The sequence below is a fragment of the Vombatus ursinus genome, unplaced genomic scaffold, assembly GCF_900497805.2.
Source record: "Vombatus ursinus unplaced genomic scaffold, bare-nosed wombat genome assembly UNPS02015175.1, whole genome shotgun sequence".
Lineage (NCBI taxonomy): Eukaryota > Metazoa > Chordata > Mammalia > Diprotodontia > Vombatidae > Vombatus > Vombatus ursinus.
The window spans coordinates 23478735-23501344 of record NW_020954953.1 but is presented as its reverse complement, the minus strand read 5'-3'; the positions used below and the strand labels follow the sequence as shown (position 1 = coordinate 23501344).

Sequence of the window (22610 nt, the reverse complement as noted above, 5' to 3'; positions counted from 1 at the left end):
TACGATATTTCAAAGGCAAAAGACTGACTTATAACCAAGAATAATTTACCTAAAAGGTTAAACATCTCTTTGTATATGTTCATATTTATTCTGTATATGTTTTTATACGCATTTACTGTCTCTCCCATTGGACTATAATTTCCTTACTAATAGAGATGGTTTCATTCTTTGCACTTGTTATAAATACTTGCTTATTTTAAAAATCAACAATCTCCTAACATACTCTAAAAAAGGAATTTCGAAAATCAAAAGACAGATAAAATTGAAAATAAAATGAACATTTAGCTGACAGGATAAAGCAGAAGTGATTTTTTAAAAAAGTATTTCTGATGAAAAGATCATAGGCGACTTTTGAACTATAAATTTTAAAAGAACCAAGAGAAACCTAGAAAGGTAAATTTATTTGAGGAAATAGAAAGGATGCAGTGTTAAGATTTTAATAAAGGGAGACTAAACAAGTGTCCCTTCAGAATCCTAATGTCTTTTGGGGTGGGAGGGAGAACTGAGGGAGTGGTGGTCTTTGACTGACACTGCTGACCATCTCCTTGATACTTTCCTCTCTCTAGTTTTCAGCACATTGCTCTACCCCGATTCTCTTCCTACCTATCTGGCTGCTTCCCTCTCTGTCTCTTTTGGGGGATCTTCATTTGGGTCAAGCCATGGGTGTTCCACAGGGCCCTCTTTATTCCCCCTATTCTACTTCACAAGGTGATTTCATTACCTCCCATGGATTTAATTATCACCTCTATTTTGATGATTCTCAAATCTCCTTATACAACCCTAACCTCTCTAATGATCTCTCATGCATCTCCAATTGCCCTTTAGGTATCTCAAACTATCTCCAACAGACATCTTAAACTCACTATGTCCAAAATAGAACTCACTACCTTTTCTCCCAAAACCTCCCCCACTTTTCCAAACTTCCCTATTACTAACAAAAGTAGCACCACCAACCTCCCAGTCTCTCCTGTTTGAAACCTAGGAATCATTCTCAGTTCCCATCTCTCACCTCCCAAATTTAATCTGTTCCCAAGGCTAGTCAATTTCATCTACGCAACATCTCTCCGACATCTCTTCCTTCTTTCCTCTGACATTGCCACCACTCTAGTGCTGGCCCTCATTCCCTCAAAGTCTGGACTACTGAAATAGCCTGTTGGTAGGTGTGCCTGCCTTGAGTCTCCCCACTCTACTCCATTCTCCATTCTGCCACCAAAATGATTTTTCTAAATTGCAAGCCCAACCATGTTACCATCTCCACCCCCAATCAGTAACTCCAGTAACTCCCTATCACCTCCACTTCTGTTTGCATTCAAAGCTCCTTATAACTTAGCCCCTCTGCCATTTCCAGTCTTCCTTCACCTTTCAGCCCCCCACATACTCTGATGTAATGAAACTGGCCTTGTGGTTCTTTCAACAAGACACTCTGTCTCTAGGCTTCGGGCATTTTCACTGGCTGTCCCCCATGCCTAGAATACTCACCCTCCTCCTTTCCACCTCCCTCAAGTCCCAGATAAAATCTCACCTTCTACAGGAAGCCTTTCCCAATCCCTCTGAATCCCAATGTCTTCCCTCAATTGATTATTTTTTATTTATCCTGTATATAGCTTATCTGTACATATTTGTTCACATGTTATTTCTTCCATCAAATTATAAGCACCCTGAGAGCAGGGATTGTCTTTTCCCTTCTTTGTATCCCCAGAACTTAGCACAGAGACTGGTAGGGGCTTACTAAAAGCTGAATGACTAAGAAAAACAGAGGTCGTAGGGGTAGACTGGTTGTTCTGTGAGAGTTTGAAGAAAGAAAAAGAGAAGAGAAGGGAGATAAAAGAAATACCCTGGCATAGAAAGAAAGAAAGGGATGGAACTGAGTATTTCGTAAGAAGAATATACAAACATAAAGGATGGGATTGAGGATGTTGGACACTACTCTCATGTGAAATGCCAAAGAAAGGGGACACACACACACAGAGTTTGGTGTAAAAATACACAAAATTCAGCAGGGAAATAAGCAGGGATGATGATAGAGGACTAAGGGGGAGGAAAATACCAGCGAGGATAAAATCCTAAGGAAAATTGACTTCCAGATACTGAAGGACAGAATAAAAGAGGGAACAGAGGGAAAATAAACCTAAAATATAAAGGGGTATCCATCAATTGGGGAATGGCTAAACATATTATGTTATATGCTAATAAACTATGAAAAAGATGATTTCAAAGAATACTGAGTAAAATTAATTGACGGAGAGTGAAGTGAACAGATCCAGAACAATTCTTAAATGACAACATTATAAACAACTTAAAAAGAACCTTCACCAAGGCAATGATCACTACATCTCCAGAGGACCTGATAAAGCAACTTTGTGACAGAGCACTCAAAGTATATAAAGTGACATACATTTTTGGATATGGCCATGCTTGACTGTGCTTATATGTTGCAAGAGTTTTCAAATTTTTTTCTGCTATCTTCTTGAGTTTTTAATTGGGGACAGGCACAATTTTCAAAGTAACAGATGGAATTATATACGTTAAAAAAAATAAGCAGTGGGAAATAAGAGATCCATAGTTTCATATACAGTACTCTTATGGTGGAATGTTACATATATGGAAATGCCCCTTTTTTGTAGCTCAAGTTGAGAATTTAAAAAAAAAAGATTAAAGAGAGGGTGAGGGTGGATTAGAATGGAGAGACTTGAGTCAGGAAGACCAATTAAGAGGCTGTTGAAATAATCCAGAGAGAAGTGGGAGAGCCTGGACTAAGGTGGTAACTCTGTGAGTACAAAGAAGTGATCAATGCAAGAGATGTGATCACTGATTCAATATACAAGGTGAAGAAGAGTGAGGAGTTAAGGATAATACCAAGTTTAAAACCTGATCAACTGGAAAAAGTGGTTATAGAACAAAATTTTAAAAAAGCAATTTGTCACAAAACTAAACAAATTTTTATTTACCAAATATAACTGGAATGGCTGCCACTGTTTATCTTTTGCTTTTAGGTATTTCTTTTTTTGGTATTTCATTTATTTAGATATTTGAGGTATATTTTTTTTAGGTATCTATGTTGGCCGTGTGGAAAATACATGTCTTCCTTTGAGTCTGTGCTTGGAGTTTTTAGAATTACTATCTCCTTCTTTAAGATAATCTCTAATTTACAATAACTTTAATTTAATTTAATAAAAGGGTTTTTTTTAATTTCTTATCTTTCCAGCTTTAATTCCTGAATTGGGACTTTGTGCCAGGGCCCAGGTTACACCTTCTGCTGTATTTCTGCATTGGTTGATTGGCCCTGCTCAGTACCACTCAACCTCCTGGTGTAGGCCTCCCTGGACCTCTGAGGTCCAGAGAACTAGATCTTTAAAGTATCTCAGTGCAGAGTGCTAGGGACCTTGAAGACCCTGAACACCTGAACAGTTAAAAACAAGGTCATTTGGGAAGGAGGCCACCAACGGATGGAAGAGGGGGAATGGAAGTGAGATTAGGAAAGGATTGATATGTAAGACAGTATTTGAGTTGCATCTTAAGGGAAGAGATGGGCTTTATGAGTTAGAGAAAAAGAGGGAGTACATTCCAAGTACATGGGATAGCCCATGTAACTGAGATGGTGAATAGAAAGGAAAGGGGGAGCAGGAAGGTGGCACAGGGGATAGAGCACCGGCTCTGGAGTCAGGATGACCTGAATTCAAATCCACCCTCAGACTAAACACTTGACACTTACTAGCTGTGTGACCCTGGGCAAGTCACTTAACCCCAACTGCCTAGAAAGGAAAAAAAAAACTATACAATGAAATAGTTCCACTTCTGGAAGCCAAAATGGCAGAATAAGAAGTAAGTCGCTCTCACTCTCCTTTACTGACCTCTGAAAGCCCAGAAAATATCACCTCAGGAAAAACCCTGGAGCAGCTGAAACAGTAGAAAGATGGGAGTGCAGTAGTCCTGCAGCAGGAAGCTTGGAGGATTAATGGGAAAAGCCTCCTGGGGGGGTGAGTAGGGGGAGCAGGACAGGACAGGAGATGTCCCAGCAAGCCAGCGGCAAGCTCCACCTCAGCAAACCAGAGAACGATCCCGAGCCCCAGGGTGGTGAAGCAAGCAAGCGCTAACACCTCCCCCCCACCTCCAGTGCCTCAATATATATGCAGGGGAACGAATACATACCAGCTCAGAAAACCACTACAAGCGACAGCATTCTCCAGCACAACTCTGGGAAGCACAAACTCCAGGAATCAAAGCTCCAGGCTGACACACGTCTTTCAGCAGCCAAACATTCGAGTCCAAGGCCTGGGTGAGCAGGTGTCTCCCAGGGGCCAGACTCCCCACCCCCACCCCAAGAGCTCCAGTGTTGCTGACCCCTGCCCTGCACCAGGTAAGCTGCCAGAACCCTACAGCCTCCAACTGCCAGCATCTGAGGCCGAAGCACACAGAGCCAGCAACCAGGTCCCAGGCTCCCAGCATAAGCAGCTTGGATCAGCACCCCCTGCACTCCAGCGGGAGAGCTCAACTTTGTTGTTTTTTTTAAAGTCAGGCAACAGGCAAACACCATGAGCAAAAAGCAGAAACAGACAATGACCATAGATTCTTATTATGGGGAAAGGGAAGATCAAGGCACAAATTCAGAAGAGGACAATATTGTCAATACAGCCACATCCAAAAACTCAAAGGAGAATATAAACTGGTCTCAAACCCAAAAAGCTTTCTTGGAAGAGCTCAAGAAGGATTTTAAAAGTCAAATAAGAAAAGTTGAAGAAAAATTGGGAAAAGAAATGAGAGGAATACAAGAGAGAGTCAACAGCTTGCAAAAGGAAGGACAAAAATTAACTGTAGAAAACAAGTCCTTAAAAAATAAAATTGGCCAAATGGAAAAGGAGGCACAAAAACTCACTGAGAAGAACTCCTTAAAAAGTAAAATGGGCCAAATGGAAAAGGAGGTAAAAAAATTTAACAGAAGAAAACAATTCGTTAAAAATTAGAATTAGGCAAATGGAAGCTAATGATTCTATGAGAGATCAAGCATCAAACAGAAACAAAAGAATTAAAAAATAGAAGAAAATGTAAAATACCTCATTGGTAAAACAACTGACCTGGAAAATAGATCCAGGAGCGACAATTTAAAAATTGGTCTACCTGAAAACTGTGATGGAGAAAAAAACAATACAAAACTATACAATGAAACTAAAAATAACGAGGTACAAAGAATACAGCTGATTTATTTTATGACAAATCTGAAATTAGTCAACTCCTATAGTATGCCCCCCTCACCTGCTCTTCTTTTTAAATATTCCCTTCCAACTAGATCACACCTCTAGGATTTTTCTTCCTATTTGATTCTTGTCCATATTTTTCCCAAATCCTCCTTAAAGGACACAGCCAATGTGAGACTATTTTATTTTTATAATGTCACAGGGGAAACAAGGGTCCACTTGGACTATATGGTGTTAGATGGTAAGAATTCTTATAACACAATTAGTCTGTCTACCTCCCTGTAGGGTCATAAAGAATTAGAGAATCCTAGAGTTGGAAGGTACCTCAGAGAGGACCAGCTTCTATCGGGACAAAGATACCATCTACAAAACACATAACCACATGTGGTCAACAATTTTGTTTTATGATCTCCAATAAGAGCACTGTACAGCACTACTCACACAGCCCATTCTACTTTAGGATAGTTCTAATTGTTAATATGTTTTTTCATACTTGAAAAACTGTACCTTCTACCCTGTTATTCCCAGTTTTTCCCTCTGGGGCCAAGTAGAACAAGTCTAAGTCCCTTCCTTTCCCCACCCCTAATCCACCAAAATTCAGAGCTGTTTTGCCTTCCCTTTTCCTGCCTCAAAGTGGCTACTGGAAAGAAAGAGTGATAGGGTACACCCCCTAGTTTAGCAGGGAGTCACCAAGTACAATTCTTGCTTTGAGATACAGTATTACCAGATCATTACTAGATCTTGCCAATTGCCCTACCAATTCAACCTAATGTCCTCCAGGCCTTATCATCTCTGCCCTGCCCCTACGCTCTCCAGACCCCCAAGCACTACCACCTGACCTGCTGATGTAACCTGAGCTCTTAGGCCTTACCATCCACCCTGCTGTTTTAAACAAACATGCTCTTGAGCTTGTTAACATCCTTCCTGTTATACCCAGATCTAAACAACGTAATACTTTGGATATCATCTGACCAGAGTAAAGTACCATAGCACTATCACCTATTCCTGGATGTTGTATTTCTCTTAATATAGTTTATCACAAAAACCTGGAAAGACTTATACAGACTGATGCTGAGTGAAGTGAGCAGAACCAGGAGAACGTTGTACACTGTAACAGCCATGTTGTACAATGACTAACTTTGATAGACTTAGCCCTTCTCAGCAATACAAGGATCTGAGACATCTCCAAAGATCTCATGATGGAAAATGCTATCCATATCCAGACAAAGAACTATGGAATTTGAATGCAGATCAAAGCACACTATTTGCTATTTTTTTCCTTCCATTTTGTTTCCTCATTCTTGTGGTTCCTCCTATTGATTCTAATTCTCCTTATAACATGACTAATGTGAAAATATGTTTAATAGGAATGTATATGTAAAGCCTATATCAGATTGCGCGGTTGTCTTGAGGAAGGGGGGGGGAGAGAGAGAAAAATTTAAAACTCAAAAGCTTATGGAAGTGATTGTTGATAAATCAAAATAAAAAAATTTTTTTTAAATATTTAAATTTAAAATTTTTTAAATTAAAAAAAATATATATAGTTTATCACACACAACTTTTCCTAGCTACCAAATCACACTTTGGACATGTAATGAGCTTAATCTACTTAATCAAAATTATTTGGTTGAAATATATTCTATTCAAAAGGGGTGACATATACTATAGCAACAGGGCTTTAAACTGTCAATCCCAAAACAGGTGGCAAGTCACCTAAAATCTTACAAAATAAGATTAGAAATTCATTCAAGAATTAAAAAAAAATTAAAATTATCTCATGTGAGCCATACAGTTCTTAAATTAGGTTAACACTTTAGTTCTGATCTTAGTAGTTGGAATCTTCAGAAGTACCCTCCTCCAAAAAGTAATATACAGTAATTTAATTCTTCCTATTAAGATGATCTCTACCAGCATGTTCATCAAAATATTAAACCAGTCTAGTGATATAACAAAAAGTTATTCTGTTAAGAAACTATGTTCCAAATCTTTAAATCAAATAATGCCAAGTCACTTTCCACTACTTCGAAATCACAAACACCAACTTATTTATATCTAAATTTGGAATACTTATGGCACATACAACTGATTTTTTAAAAAAAAGATGTTCCCTTTCGGTAAATCTAGTTTTGGACTCTTTAGAGGCAAATTTAAGCTGCTCTTTCCCACAAAAATTTATCTTCAAGAAAGCCTGATAGCCAGTACTTAAGAATTAATTTTCAGTATACTATACATATTTTTTCCTTTCAAAAAATTTCATTTCAAAGAAATTTCATAGGAATAACCTATATTTAATGTAATCTGTTTTTGGAACAACATGACATTTTCTGATTGTTTCTCCCTAAAAACTTAATTGCTCCACATAGCACAAAGCACTGAGATTTTAAAGAAGGGGAAGGGCCGCTAAATTTCATAAAGAATTATTCAATTTGAAAATATAAAACAAATTCAATTTAAGATAACATATAAATCAATTGACCTGTAGCAACCCTGCAGGCAGTGGTTTTAGTTAGGAATTTATATTTCTTTAGTTTCTATTTTTAAAAAGTTTCTAATTTTCTAATCATGTATTTTAACTTACTTGTCTTGATCAGGTACATGGTACTGTATGTAAATTCAATTCTCGCATCCAGAATCTCTTAATTTTTTTTTTTTAACTCACAAGGGTTTGAAATGGAAGAATACTTATGGAACAAAGGCAGAATTTAGGCAACAGAGCTTAGGACAAGCAATTTTATTGTAAATACTTTTTCTAATGCATGCTAAGAATTTTTGCTAATTGAAATTTCTAAGTTATCCTAAAAAATATGTTATATATGAGCTTTATCAAGTCATCTTTCAATATAAGGTCATATTACTTTAAATTCTCCTTTGTTCCACAAGTCAACAAAATATTAAGTTTTTCATAGTCAGCCTAAAAACAAGTTAAAAAGCCACAAGCAACAGATCATACAATTAGAGTGTAAAAGGACTGTGTACATGTATCACTGAATCCAATCTACAATTTGAGAAATGAAGAAACTAAAGATCAGGTATTATCTGATTTATCCGAAATTACATGGCTAGTAAATGTTACAAGTCAGGATTAGAATGCAGGTCTTCTGACTCATAGTCAAATGATCTTTCCAGTATGCCATGCTTTTAAAGTTTGACTGGTTTAAAAGGAAGTGGAATTCATAACAATTTTGTGACATAATACTCTTGCTAAAGGTGATGCAAAATTAAATTCACATATATGGTATACTAATTGAACTCTGATGAGCACTGTTACACTCAATGTACAGGTGAGTGTGGGTTCAAGGAACTTTGTATTCTGCACATCAATGAAACTAGTCTCAGGCCAAGATCAAATCAAGTTTGAAATGTGTAAACATATTTGAATATACAAAGAGATAAAGAAATACAAGATAATTTGGGAGAATCAGGAAGGCCTAGTTGCCTTCTAAGAACACAGAGAATACGTGAAACTGCTTTGGAAAATAAAGTATTATTGAAACTTATTAGTGTAATAGTTATCATAACTATAGTCCATGCCCAGAACTGCTAGCTTTTGGTTTACATGGAATGGCTTCAATCTTGGGGGATATCTCACAAAGTATTTTCTTTGGCTTTTGTCACTACCAATATTTTTTCCTGGGGACATAAGAATAAGGTTTCATGTCTCAGTTTTCTCCTCCAAAAAGTGGTTCTGTTTCTTATAATTCCTTGACTCCAGTTTCACTTGGTCTAAGAATTATTACTAGTCAGTTGTAAGTCTAGGATAATAGAGATGGAAAAGACCTTTTAGGTCAACTAATCCAACCCTCATAAATAAACAGAGAACCAGCAAAGTTAAGTAACTAGGGAAAGGTCAAATAGTAATAGTTAATATTTATAGTGTTTTAAAGATTATATGCGTGTATGTGTTTGTGTACATATTTTATATTTTATGCGTATGTATGTATGTTTAATTGAATCTCATAGTAATACTGTCATGTAGGTATCATTGCTATTACTATCATGATTTTACATATGAATAATCTAAAGCCAAGTCTTTAGTATTCTATCCATTTAGAGTCCATAGAGCACATAGTATGTCAGTAAACATGCTGACAAAATCAAAACTGAAAATGGGGGCAGCTAGGTGGCACAGTGGATAGAGCACCGGCCCTGAAGTCAGGAGTACCTGAGTTCAAATCCAGCCTCAGACCCATTAACACTTACTAGGTGTGTGACCCTGGGCAAGTCACTTAACCCCACTGCCTAACCCAAAAAAAAAAAAAAAAAAAAAGCAACTGAAAATGGCAGAAGAATCATGAGGTTCCAATGTCTTGCTGGTGTGGGTATGTGAGTGGGGGAGGGGAGAGAGTATAGGAATTAATATTTAGCACTATGATGTTTAATAGTAAAGGTGGCAATTTCTGTACTGCTGGTTTAAAACTTTTTTTAAAACTTTAAAACAAGGGCAGCTAGGTGGCACAGTGCACAGAGCACCAAGCTTGAAGTCAGGAGGACCTGAGTTCAAATCCGACCTCAGACCAGACACTTGTCATTTACTAGCTGTGTGACCCCGGGCAAGTCACTTAACCCCAGCTACCTAAAAAAAAAAAAAAAACAAAAAAACACACACACACACACACACAAAAACTTTAAAAACAAAGGATTTCGGGCGGCCTGCAAAAATTGTAAAGGAAAACATCCTTTGTATATAGAGGAAATCCTTTGTGGAGACCTGCCTTAGAACAACCTCATGCTGCCCATTAGGAAGGCAGATGACACCTGGTGCAGTGGACAATGGACAAAGGGAACTAAAAAAAATCATTATGCTCATAACTACTGCCATTCTCAAACTCGTCAATGTTGTACAGACCAAACAATCCAGGTCCATGGTGAATAGTGTAGAGCTATTGATGCTTTTTCTGTGTGAGACTACTAGGTGGTACAGCAGATAGAGCACTGGACCTGGCATCAGAAAGATCTGAGCTCAAATTTGTTCTCAGACACTAGCTGTATGAATACTTGTATACTTGCCCTATCTGCCTCATTTCCTTCATCTATAAAAACAGGGACATACTCCCCAGGATTTTCATACAGATAAAATGAGGCAATATATGTAAAGTTTTCCATTAATTTTAAAGCAATATATAAAAGCTATAACTGTTATTGTTGTTATTTCTGTTCCTGTGGATGAGATTAGTCAAGAGAAATTTGCTTCCACCTGGGAAGAAGTCCAGTTGGCTTTTATTGTCCTTCCTCAGGGTTACCTACAAAAGACTTCCCTTTCAGGGGATACCGATGTACAACACTATATTATTGATATAATGTTGACCAGGCCAGATCAGGCCATGGTGCCTCAGCTCCTACATTAGATAAAGAACAAAGTGGGGAAATCAAACCTAAGAAAATGCAAGAATCGGCCTGCTTGGACAAGTGCTGGGGAATACTGTAGGTAGAGAAAACTTAGAAAATTCCAGGCACAGTCCAAAATGAGGTACTGATAACTTCCCCTTTCCTATTAGCTAGAAGGAAACTCAGAGACTTATTGAATATTTCAGGTTGCAGTGAGCCCACATCCCCATCACGACTGACCCAGGTATTTGATGGTCCATGTTTACCAAGTCCAACTCTTAAATGGGGCCAAGAAAATGCTACGGTGCTGGAATATGTAATGTAGGCTGTCCGTTAGTGTCTCTCATTGGGACTGTGTTTTGGAGAGTTTTTAATCCATAAAGATCAGGTTGAGTGGGCCTTTTGGAAGTTATGAGTTCCCCAAAGCAGCCAGTCACAATTGTTCTTTTGAAAAACAGCTGCCCACCTGTTACTAAGGTCCTAATCGCCATTGAATAGATAACACAGAGATCACCCTTTGTTCAGAGTTGCCTGTGAGTTGTGTGATGCAAGGTGACTGCTGTAAAAAGATTACTTAGGACCCGGGAGACTTGTACTAATAAATGAAAATGGTACATCCAAAATTATGCATGCTTGGATCTGACATTAGTACCTATGCCAAAACTGAGACTTCCAGACTAGTCTCCACCTATAAAATGATTTTTCTTTCCAATATGAGAGAATATGCAAAATATGGTTCAGCAGCCACTAAACCAGTAAGAGGGGATACATACTTCAGGGAATAGCAGTTCTGGGAAATGCTCACAGTGGGCTGAACTCCAGGATGCATGGCTGGCACGTGAGAGAGTTTAGAGGGATAAGGTAGAAAATCTTCACCTACACTGATTCCTAGGCAGTGGTTAGCCAAGTGGTCTAGGGCCTGGAGTGAAAAAGACTAGATAATCAGATTCTCCCTTCCAGGATTACGACCACTGGAAGAATTTTGCCAATGCTTCCTTTCCACTGCATAAAGTTGTTTCAGGATCATATTAGTACCATCAGAAATGTCATATGCTCTCCACTGAATTAAACCGACATACCAGAGTCATTACAACAATAGCAGAGGTTGGAGAGTGGGTCAATTGCCAATCTGGTGGTAATTCTGAGTACCTGGTGAAGGTAAGAGTAATTCCTTATTTAGCCCTTCTGGAAGAAGGGGGCAGAGATCCTTCTATGGGGGCAAAGATTTGGTTATCATTCCCTTGATGAGGATCTCCTGGAGGAAAGGTTTTGGTAGATAAGCCAGAAAACACTCAGTGGGTGGCAGTATCAGTATCAACTGAGATCCTGAGACTTAGGACGTTTTAGTCACTTTACTACAGATGCATGAACTATGCTGAAGGTGTCATCATCTGCACTGTGGCCCTGACATTTCTGGTGCTGTTCCAGAACATTATCACCACCTTGCATCAGGAGATCTATTATGAAGTACAAAGATTTGGTAGGACTTAGCAAATGAACTAGATTGAGACCTGAGATGCCAAAGCAGGGCAGAAAAGACTAAGTTTCTGGCTTTTCTATTTTTCTTCTTTTTTTCCTTTTTGATGACTCCTTTAGGAGGGCTACTGAAAAGTTTTCTAAAATATCTATTGGTACCATTGTAGTGATACTCAGGATACAGCCTGAGCCTATCTATTATCATTTGTTCCTGCTACATAATTAGCTGTCGTTTTCTGCTTATACATCTTCTAGATCGTATTTTTATGACATTTCTTACACAGAAATTGTTGTTGGCAGAATACTATAGACTATTTATGCTCACATTCGACCTAAATGAAGAATAGAAGGAAACAGGGAATTTATCTGTTTACATTCATCACTATCCCAACAGTCCACAGATTACTCAGACCCCATGGGATGACTCAATGGGATGCATGACATGGAAATATTGTCATACCATTTGGATGATCCAGGAGCCACCAACTACAAGCATTCCAATGAGATGGAGAATCATCAGGACTTACCATTTGTCCTTCCATTGCATCCTTAAGTCCTCCAGGTCTTGCTGTCTGCCCTACTGCCCTGCTTTCCATACTCCTATGCACTGTCACCTGACCTGTTGGTATAGCCTCAGGACCTCTAGGCTTTGACATGTGAACTGCTACTGTACTATTAGGAATTCTGGGTCTTTCAACCTATCTTACTGCTCAAGTCTTACGCATTGCACTTTCTCCACCAATTTAATTCTTAGCTTTTTGAGAGCAGAGAATTTTTTTTCCTTGTTTGTATCCCTAGCACTGATCACAATGAAAGCACTTACTAAATGCTTTTTCATTCATTGATCTATTCATTTTGTTAGATGTAACTTCAAAGTATCATCTATGCCTACATTATTTTCCTTTCGAAAATTTTCAAACAAAAATATTACAGGGCTTAAAAAAGAAAACAATTGGCTGAATGGCTCAGTTTCTTTCACTGTGGTATACTCAGGGCCAGAGTACAGCTGTCTTCCTCCTTAAATCTTTGTCTTAGTCAGCTGCCCTCCATTACACTAGAACTTTGTAGCAGTTAAAGCTGGCAATTTTTATATTACCTTTTACAAGGACATTGCACAATTTCTCTAGTAACATCTATACCAGGACCTCACTCTTTCCCTTAACAACCACCCAAGTTGGTTTTAAAAATCAAGTCACATAACAGAGGTGAAAACACACTAGAAATCTAAAAGCAAGAAGCAATTGTTATTCCTGCTTTATTATGATAATATCCTTTGGCAATATACAATCCATATCTGGAAAGGAAAAAACAGATTATTTCCTTTGTCACTTCAGACAAAAAGTAGGAGAGTCAAATTTGTGTTCTCAAAGTTGTAATCCTATGTAGATAAGCCAAGTAGTTTAAGGGGAAAAACTAAAGTAAGACAATTTGTTAAATGGCGTAACATGTTGACCTGATTGAGAAAGATGAATTTGTTCAGAGAGCAGATACTGCATATGCCTATTTTAAGATGATCAAAGACTATTAGTAATAACTGAATAAATATTAGGCTTAAGAGAAGAAAATACAACTCTCAAATGAATAACAAAGATAATCTCTAATTATTTAAGTATCATTTTATGTCTATAAAGATTATTTTTATTTAATATGTATGCATTTAAGTTCACAACTGTTTTTGGTTAATTCCCAAATATCTTATAGTTGTGTAGTTATTTTGTAGGAAATCTATCATTTCACATATGAATATAATAGAATATCATTATATTGTTAGGAACAACAAATACGAGGATTTGGGAAGAGAAATGAAAAAGAAAAAAGAAAATGAAACTAAGAAGGACAAAGCAGAACCAAACAGTATATGATGACTACAATAATTTAAGTAAGATAGCACTAAAGACCACCACACCAACCAAATCAATAAAATGATCAATATTGGTTCTAGGTGACTGACAACGGAATAAATTTCCTTACACTTGGTAGAGAGGTGATAAGCTATGGGTGAGAATAGGGCAGACCTGGTAGGTGACTCTGTATTGCAAGATTTTACTTAATAGTTTTGTTGGTTTTAGCAAAGGATAGTACTATGGGAAAAGACTATACTGGAAAGTGACTGGGGCATAAACAACAAAATGCATTACTAAAATACCTTTTGGAAAAGGAAAAAGAAGGATAAAAAACCAAATATTATATACTCATACAATCTTTAAAAATGTTTCAAACTGCTTTCCCATATCTTATTATTTTATTTTCATAATGACTCAATAAAGTATATGGGGAAAGAATTATTACTTCATTTGACAGAGAAGGAAAATAATGAAAGAGGGGATTTATCTCCTTCTGGATTTTACTCTAACCTCTTCTTTAAACAGGCTTCTGCTTTTCAGGTCAGAAATATGTGGAGTTTTTACTCTGGAAGGGGTAAAGAATTAGGGGAGCTTTATCTCTTTCTAACCTGTCTCGTAACTACTTAACTTCTAAGTGAAATTATGTTTATATGATTGTAGAGAGACAGATGGGCATATACCGAGTATCTAAAATGTGCTAGAGATGTGCTAGAATCAGTTCACACATTACCTTTCTAGAAACCTGCCATAGTAGGTATTACTCAATAACAGGTGATAATTTCCAAAAGAATATTCTGAGAAGAAAAAATAATGTCCTGTATTAATATAGTAATTTGTTCCAAAGATGTCAAAGTGTGTGTGAATGTATGTGTGTGTGTAAATAAATTTTATTTCCTCCCCCATAACATTCCTATAAGTTGGAGAAAGGCAAGTTTATTATTATTCCTATTTGTCAAGAAAGAAATTGAGACATGGAATCATTATTTAATTTAAGTCATTTGACTTGCTCAACATGTCAGTCAGTAAACTAGCACTTACTAGAAACTCAGTCTCCTGATTCCCAAAGTTCTTTCCAGTGATCACCATACTATCTTTTTAAAATTATTTTAAATTAAGCATTTTGCACATTTTATTACTCACAGAGGAATAGCAAATCATTAAACTGAAACAAGGCAGAATTTATTGAAAATGAACATAAAGTATGATTTTCAAAAGTCCTACTTGGGTAAAATAATAAGGTCCTCTAAAACTTGTTTTTAAAAATGCAATGTTGAAAATTAAGAGTAACCTTATATAAAACCTCAAGAAAAACTATGTAAAAGCCAAACTACTTGCTAAAAATTATTACTTAACTATAACTACTTATAAAAAAAAAACAAAACAAAACAAAACACTGTGAGGGCAGCTAGGTGATTGAGCACTGGTCGTGGAGTCAGGAGGACCTGAGTTCAAATCAGACCTCAGACACTTGACACTAGTTGTGTGACCTTGGGCAAGTCACTTAACCCCACTGCCAAAGCAAAAAAACAAAAACAAAACAAAAAAAAAAAACACTATAAGGCTACTTTAGTGTGGGTCCAATGATAGATCTCATAACTAGTATACACTATATACCTCTTAGTAAATCACAAATATGAAGTGTTGTGATTGAAAAAATTTATCCACTGATGGCCTTGTTCACCTTAGCCAACCTAGTCCCATGACAACAGAGGGACAATTTGTCACTGGGTCTATCCTCAAAGACTTGAAATGTGATAAGCCCTGCCAGAACCTGTGCTCCTCCTCCATTAACATAGTCGTCAAAAACAAGTGTAAGGGATCAAGTCAGTGACTATCATTTAATCTCCCTGGGCTTCAGTGCCTCAGCTACAAAGTAAGAAAACAGGACTTGAGCATCTGAGATCCCCTCCAACTCTGGATCTATGATGCTGGATGATCCTAGCACTTGAATCCAAAATCACTAAACATTTAACTTCTAAGAATAGTTAAAATGAAGTACACAAAGATTTTAAAAGATCTAAGTGACTGCTTATTTAACAATAAATTCAAGAAAATAAATAGTAATACATAGTACAATACACAACGACAAAATTGTTGAGAAACTTTTTGTCATTCCATTTTTAGGCATAAGAAGGATATCTTTAAACATTAAAAAGAAGTATCTCAGAACTAACCTAACACAGAATACCAGCCAAACCAATCTAGTAGAAATATAATAGCATTGACTTTTTCCTTTGAAGTATTTATAAGGCTGAATGTGAAAGAAGAGAGAATATCTAATGCCCGATGGTACTTACCTATCCATTGAGAGAACTATTGGAAGTCCATTCTGAAGTCCACTTAATCCAACTAAGCACACAAGATACCTGTTCAGTTTTGTACCAGAAACAAGTTGGCCTCATGTAGCCTGATAAATCTGCTACCTTGCCAGGTAAGCAAGGAACCTTTGTGGTATTGTGTTCTAACTATCATGAAACAATCAAGATAAATTGGTAAGGAGCTACTTGGCCCTGCCCTACTCTTGATTTCATTTCTAATTGGTTCCCGGAAATTGCTTCAGGCACTATATTGCAAAATGGTAGACTGACAACCTTGGCATTTAGAAATAGCAACACAGGGACGTGGAAAGGCAGCTCCCAAAGACTGAGAGATAAAACAGTGTGATGGGATGTTTTTATTGGAATCAAAGAGAGCTTTCGTGTTTTGCCCTGGTTTTTTTTTTTTTTCTTAAAGAATTGTCATTATCGAATTAGCAGACAGGTAAGCCAGTAGGCTCTCGATTCTTAATTTTTGGGGATCTACATGGTACCATAACAAATTCTGCAATGCTATATGGCTGAACAGAGCACTGGAATCACATAGTCATATTTTATAATAAATTAACCTCTTCTGAGAAGTCAAATTTCTCAAATATAAAGATTTCTCTAAGTACATAAAATACGTAAGTACTTTGATTCTCACTATGAGACTGTTTTATTAATGACGATGTCACTATGACAGCAGTAATAGTTACATTATTAAATTTTACCTGGCTATCTATCCAAATCTGGTTTGCCTTCTACCCTCCTATATTCATGTACTCATTCCATAAATGTTTGAATGCTTATTAAAAGCATGACACCATAGCAGATACAGATATAAATATTTCAGGCCAATGATGCATCAATCCCCCTTACATATTCTATATTCTGGGCAAGCTACCCTACCACCATCTTTACCCAAACTATTAGCTATGCTTAAGGTGTTCCTCTTTATCACATAGGACTGTTGAAGGAGTGTGTCCCCCAAGGCTCTGTCCTGGGCACTCTTTTCTTCTCCCTCTATACTATTTCACTTAGTGATCTCATGAGCTCCCATGGTTTCAATTAGCATCTCTACTTTGATAATTCTCAGATCTGCTTACTCAGCCTAACCTCTTGCCTGACCTCCAGACTCTCATGAGACAGAAATCTCAAAATAGATGTCCCATAGATATCTTAAACTCAACATATCCAAAACTAAATTCATTATCTTTCCCTCCAAACCCTCCCCACTTCCAAAGATTCCTACTACTGTTGAAGATAATACCATCCTCCCAGTCATCCTGGATCAAAACAGGTATCATCTCAACTCTTCCTTCTCTCTCAACCCCATATCCAAAATTTTGTCAAGGCCTGTCAATTTTACTGACTTAGCGAGATTCCATAACATATATCATACATTACTACTGTCATTATATTTGTTATTTTTTTGTTATTTGTATACTTTAGTCTTTGCATTACTTTTTTTAACAAAGTAGTTTTTAATCTCCATTTAAACCTACATTTTATAATCCCTTAATCATTACTCTTACAGCATTATCAACCATAAAGTATTTAGAATGTCTACCTTTCTGTACTTATTTTTAAATTCTTTGTGTTACAACGTGATCAATTTTTTATATAAGTACCATGAATACTTAGTTATATATTATCCCTGTTCAGTTTTAGCTATGTCTATCAAATTTAGTTTTTTCAGCATTCTATTTTAATCTGCAACTTTTTCTTTACTATTTTTCTGACTTGTCAGATTCTGTTAGTAGAATACTAAAATTATTAAGATTACACTGCCTATATCAGAGGTGTCAAATATATGGCACTCAATGCTACTGAATGTACTCCAATCAGATTAAAATATAATTGGAAAAATTTAACAAAATAAGTAAAAAAACAGTGAATCATATATAAAATTACATTTTAAAACTCACTCAATATGAAGCCTGCAGCAATACTTTTGTATGGATTAGTAGCCTCCATTTCTATTTGAGTTTGACACTACAAAATCTTCTTCAATCTTAGTTGCTATGGCAATTTAGTTTATTTATACACACATACATACACACACACATATATTTTATATTGTTACTATTTTGTTGTCTATGAACTTTTAAGCATGACTAGGAATATTATTTCCCTGTTCATCTTTCTTAATGCTTTGAATTCAACTACTCTGAATTCAACTGTGCCAGATATCCTAACTGCAACTACTGATTATAAAGAAAAAACTTAGCTCCAAAAAGACATATGAAAAGACACCTTCCCCTGGCCCTTGAACAGGGACAGGGGGTGGGGTGGACCGAGGGAGTAGGGAGAGTGTTCACAAGTGTGGAACACTGGTAGATTTTTAAAATAAATTGATTAGTTTTGTGAAATTTTTTTTCCTTTTCCCTCTTCTTCTCTTTAAAAAAATTCTTTATAAGGGATGGCTCTCTGGGAGAGAAAAGTATTCAAGAGGAAATTCAGGTGATGAAATATCTTTTAAATGTCAATTAGAGAAAGACTGCCATAGACAGCCAGTGTAGGCTCAGTTGATTATATAGCACAAAGATGTTGTGGATCGATTCAGCACACCTGTCTGACTTGCTGCAACGGTACTAGAATAGGAGCAAAAAGGGCAGATTTCAGAGATCACTAAGGATTTTGAGTTTGATCAAGCATAAATAGCAAAAGAACAAGGTGAGCAAGGGACTTTAGAGTACAGGGGAGTATGAAACTGAAATAGTTAGAAAGAGGAAAATAAAGTCAATGAAGGACCAAAACCAGTAAGAGATGCTGAGTAACTAGAAGTAACAAAGAGAAGTAGGTTTAGAAAAAGAAATGCAATGGGAGAGAGGAAAATAGGATATTATGATCTGAGAGAGACATTTCAAAGTTCTGGTTCGTGGCGGTCAATTAGTAATGGATAATGGGTGATCAAAGGTATGATCATCCTTATGTGTGGAACAAAGGCAGAGGTCATGGGAATTGAGTAGGTATGATAAAGGACATATTTATTAAGATTTTCCATTTAACTGAGTTTTCCCTACAAAAACTTCCTTTTTTAAAGTAATAAATAGCTGGCTCATTTTAAATACTAGTTTAGCCCAGGAGGGAAAACCTGATTCTTCTCATAATGCCCATTTCAAAACTATGAAAACAGTTCTAAAAGAATTTCCTAAAGTCTTAAAACATGCTAGCTCTTCTGACTGTGCATCAAAAGAAGGACAGCTTTTCAGACAGTTCTGACTTGCCAAAAGATTATTCAGTTACAAATGATGACTGAGTAATCCTTCACAGATGAGAAGGATTTTTCCATGACTTACGAGTTTTAAACGGTTGAGGTTAAACTGGGATAAGCAGGTTTTGCTACAATTAGGAAAGATGCTTCCACATGTGGAAATTGGATTTGGATATTCAGATTGCTCTTTCTCTTTTCATCATTTCATTTTGGCCATGTAGGTCCTCAAAATGTCTTATGTATTTTCCTACACTGAAGTTCTACTCATATTTTTAAATGCAGAACATTAAGATTGTTCTGATTTCTTAAATATGAAAAGGTTCATCGCCAGGAATCCTTGAATATTGAAGTTTACAGGATCATAGATTTAGAGTTGTAAGAGTTATTAGAGCTCACCTAGTTTAATCAAACTCTGTATTCTACAGATCAGTAATTTGAAATGCAAAGAAGTAAACTGATTAGGGCCAAATGTAAACAAGTTTTAAGTAGCAAAGATAAAATATGAACTAGAAAAGTCTCCTCCATTTCATGAGTATGACATCCCTGTAAAGACAGAATCCCACTTTATTTGGCCTGCCTTCTATATAGATTTTGCTCTGGGAGCCCCAGGACACAACACCAACACAGATCCCACTTGTACTTGATTCCACAGCCCCTGGGATACAACAGCATTTCTCGCTTCCTCTGATTGGGCTGCCAAACAGCAGGATCCAACAAGCCAGCTTCCAGAAGCCCTAATGATAGCAACATCAATTTGTCCATCTCCAGAGTCACCAGCAGAACAAAAACCTTCTAATCATTTGCTTTTGCCAACAAAGCTTTCAGCATTTACTGAAACTCCTACTGGAATTCATTCACAGTGATTAGCATAGCCCCTCTTACCCTCCCAATCCTAGCTATAGACCCAACTGCCAATAAGCAAAACTCCCTCCCAAACTCCTGCTGCCTATGGTCTCATTTTATCTACCTCTATTCTAATTCACTAATTGTCCATATACTCACATCTTCCACTGTGTCCTCTGAAAATCTCAATCCACAACTAACAAACTTCCTTTTATTTTAGACTTCTTTCTCTCCTATACTTTTCATCTTCTGGCACTCACAGAGAACCGGACGTCTCCTGATAATACTTTATCACTGGCCATCCTTCTTGGTATCAGTTTCACCTTTTCTAATACCCAAAGACTCTTTGGTCCCAACAGTGAGACAGAATACTCCTTGCTCCCCACTGATACTTCTATATCCTTCTAGTACTCCATCACTCATCAACCTCTCCTCCTTCAAGGTTCTTAATACCTAAATGTATCAACTAATCCATATCTGATAGCCTCCCTAGCAGCTATTGCCTTTTCCTACAAGGCTTCCTTATATCTACTTTGTATGTATCTTGTATTTACTTATAAGTACAATATATCATACCTGTCAGAATGTAAGATCCTAGAGGACAGGAACTATATTCACTTTTTTTGTGTCCCCAGAACTTAGCACAGTTCCTAGAACCTAGCAAGAACATAATAAGCAAATTTTTGACTGAGTAATTAAAATGTCATCCAGAGGCTACTAAATTTCTTGGAATTTTAAAAAGGATTTCATTTGAATCAATTCAACAAACATTTGCAGTTACAGCATGGCATGACTAGGCTAGACTTACAAAAAGATTACCTAGAACCCATTCTCTGTGGCTTACAATTTAAGAGAAGTAGAGAGGATGAAACTGATTCAAGGGAGTTTGAGAAATGTAAAGTAGTGTGAGAAAGAGAAGGCGCTATCATTTTTTTCTAGAGGTTGGAGAGGGGATCAGGGAAATGCTTCGTGGCAAAGGGGGCCCTCGGATAAAGGACTCTCCACTTCAGCAGATAGAGACTAGGGAGACAAGGAGAGAGGAAAGGGAGTCCTTTTCAGTTGAAAGCAGTTTATAAATTGCCAATCTCAACTATTTTCCCACACACCTACTTTGGCCACCAGCCATGCTATGCTTTCCTGGTGATCTTATCATATCCCGTAACTCAATTATCATTTCTATGCATATGACTCCCTCCTGAATCTACAGGTCCAGCACTCACCTCTCTCCTGGGCTCCAATGCTGTGTCACCATTTAGCTGCCTATTACACATTTACACCTGAACAACCAAGTAAGCATCTCAAGCTAAACAGGGCTAAAAATGCACACACACACACACACACACCCCCCGCCGCCAAATTCATCCCTCTTCCTAACATCCCTATTTTTGTCAAGGGCACCACTATCTCTCATCACTCAAATTTATAACTGCAACTCCAGTCTTTCCCAATACAGCTAAACAATTGTTAAATTATTTTTTCACACCTTTCCTCTTCTCTCTACTTCTGTGACTAAAGACCTAATCACCTCTTGACAAGACTACTGCAATGCTTCCTAATTATTGTCACTGCCTTAAGCCTATCTTCTCTCCAACCATTCCTCCACAAGTCACCAAACTACTTCTTTTTAAAAAATTCTTCTTCCTGAAGGATGTCTCTCTGAGAGCAGAAAGGGTACACTGGGAAATTTAGGAGATGTAAAACAAAAGATATCAACAATAATTTTTTAAAGTGTCAATCAGAAAAAATTGCCATAAAGAAATGTGGGCCTAGTTGATTAGGCAACATAAGTTTGTTGTGGCACAGTCCTTGACACACATTAATATTGGGGGGGGTAAGAGTGAAAAGTGAGGGGCAGCTAGGTGGAACAGTGGATAGAGCACTGGCCCTGGAGTCGGGAGGACCTGAGTTCAAATCTGGCCTCTGACACTTGACACTTACTAGCTGTGTGACTCTGGGCAAGTCAAGTCACTTAACCCCACTGTCTAGCAAAAAAACAAAACAAACCAAAAAAAGAGTGAAAAGTGGAGGATGACATCTAGGTTTCTAATCAGAATGATAAGGAAGATGAAGGAGGAAAGGGAATAAACATTTATATAGCACCTACTTGTGCCTGGCAATGTGTTAAACAGTTTTGTTTTGTTTTTAATAAATATCTCACTTGAGCCTCACAACAACCCTTTGAGGTCAGTGCTATTGTGATCTCCACTGTAAAGTTGAGAAAACTGAAGTAAACAGAGGTTAAGTGACTTTCCCAGGGCCACACTGCTACTAAGTATCTAAGGTTACACTTGAACTCAGGTCTGTCTCCCTGACATCAGGCTCATCATTTTATCTAGAGCACCATCAGCTGCCTGTGGAAGGTAATACTCTCCACAGTTATACGGAAATCAGTAAGAGAGGAAGATTTAGAATAGGG

At 37.2% G+C, this 22610-nt stretch overlaps 1 protein-coding gene across 6 annotated transcripts in view; it reads right to left on the bottom strand.

The window, feature by feature from the left end:
* The window catches only part of LOC114031465 (mitogen-activated protein kinase kinase kinase 4), a 135306-nt gene that overhangs the window by 70323 nt on the left and 42373 nt on the right, over positions 1-22610 (bottom strand). The window contains exon 1 of one of the 6 annotated variants that reach the window (XM_027846539.1): positions 16135-16272. The exons of the other annotated variants lie outside the window; for them this stretch is intronic. The gene's annotated coding sequence lies outside the window, so the exon portion shown is untranslated. Of the gene's footprint in view, positions 1-16134; positions 16273-22610 lie in introns of those variants that run through there. 6 annotated transcript variants of the gene reach the window in all.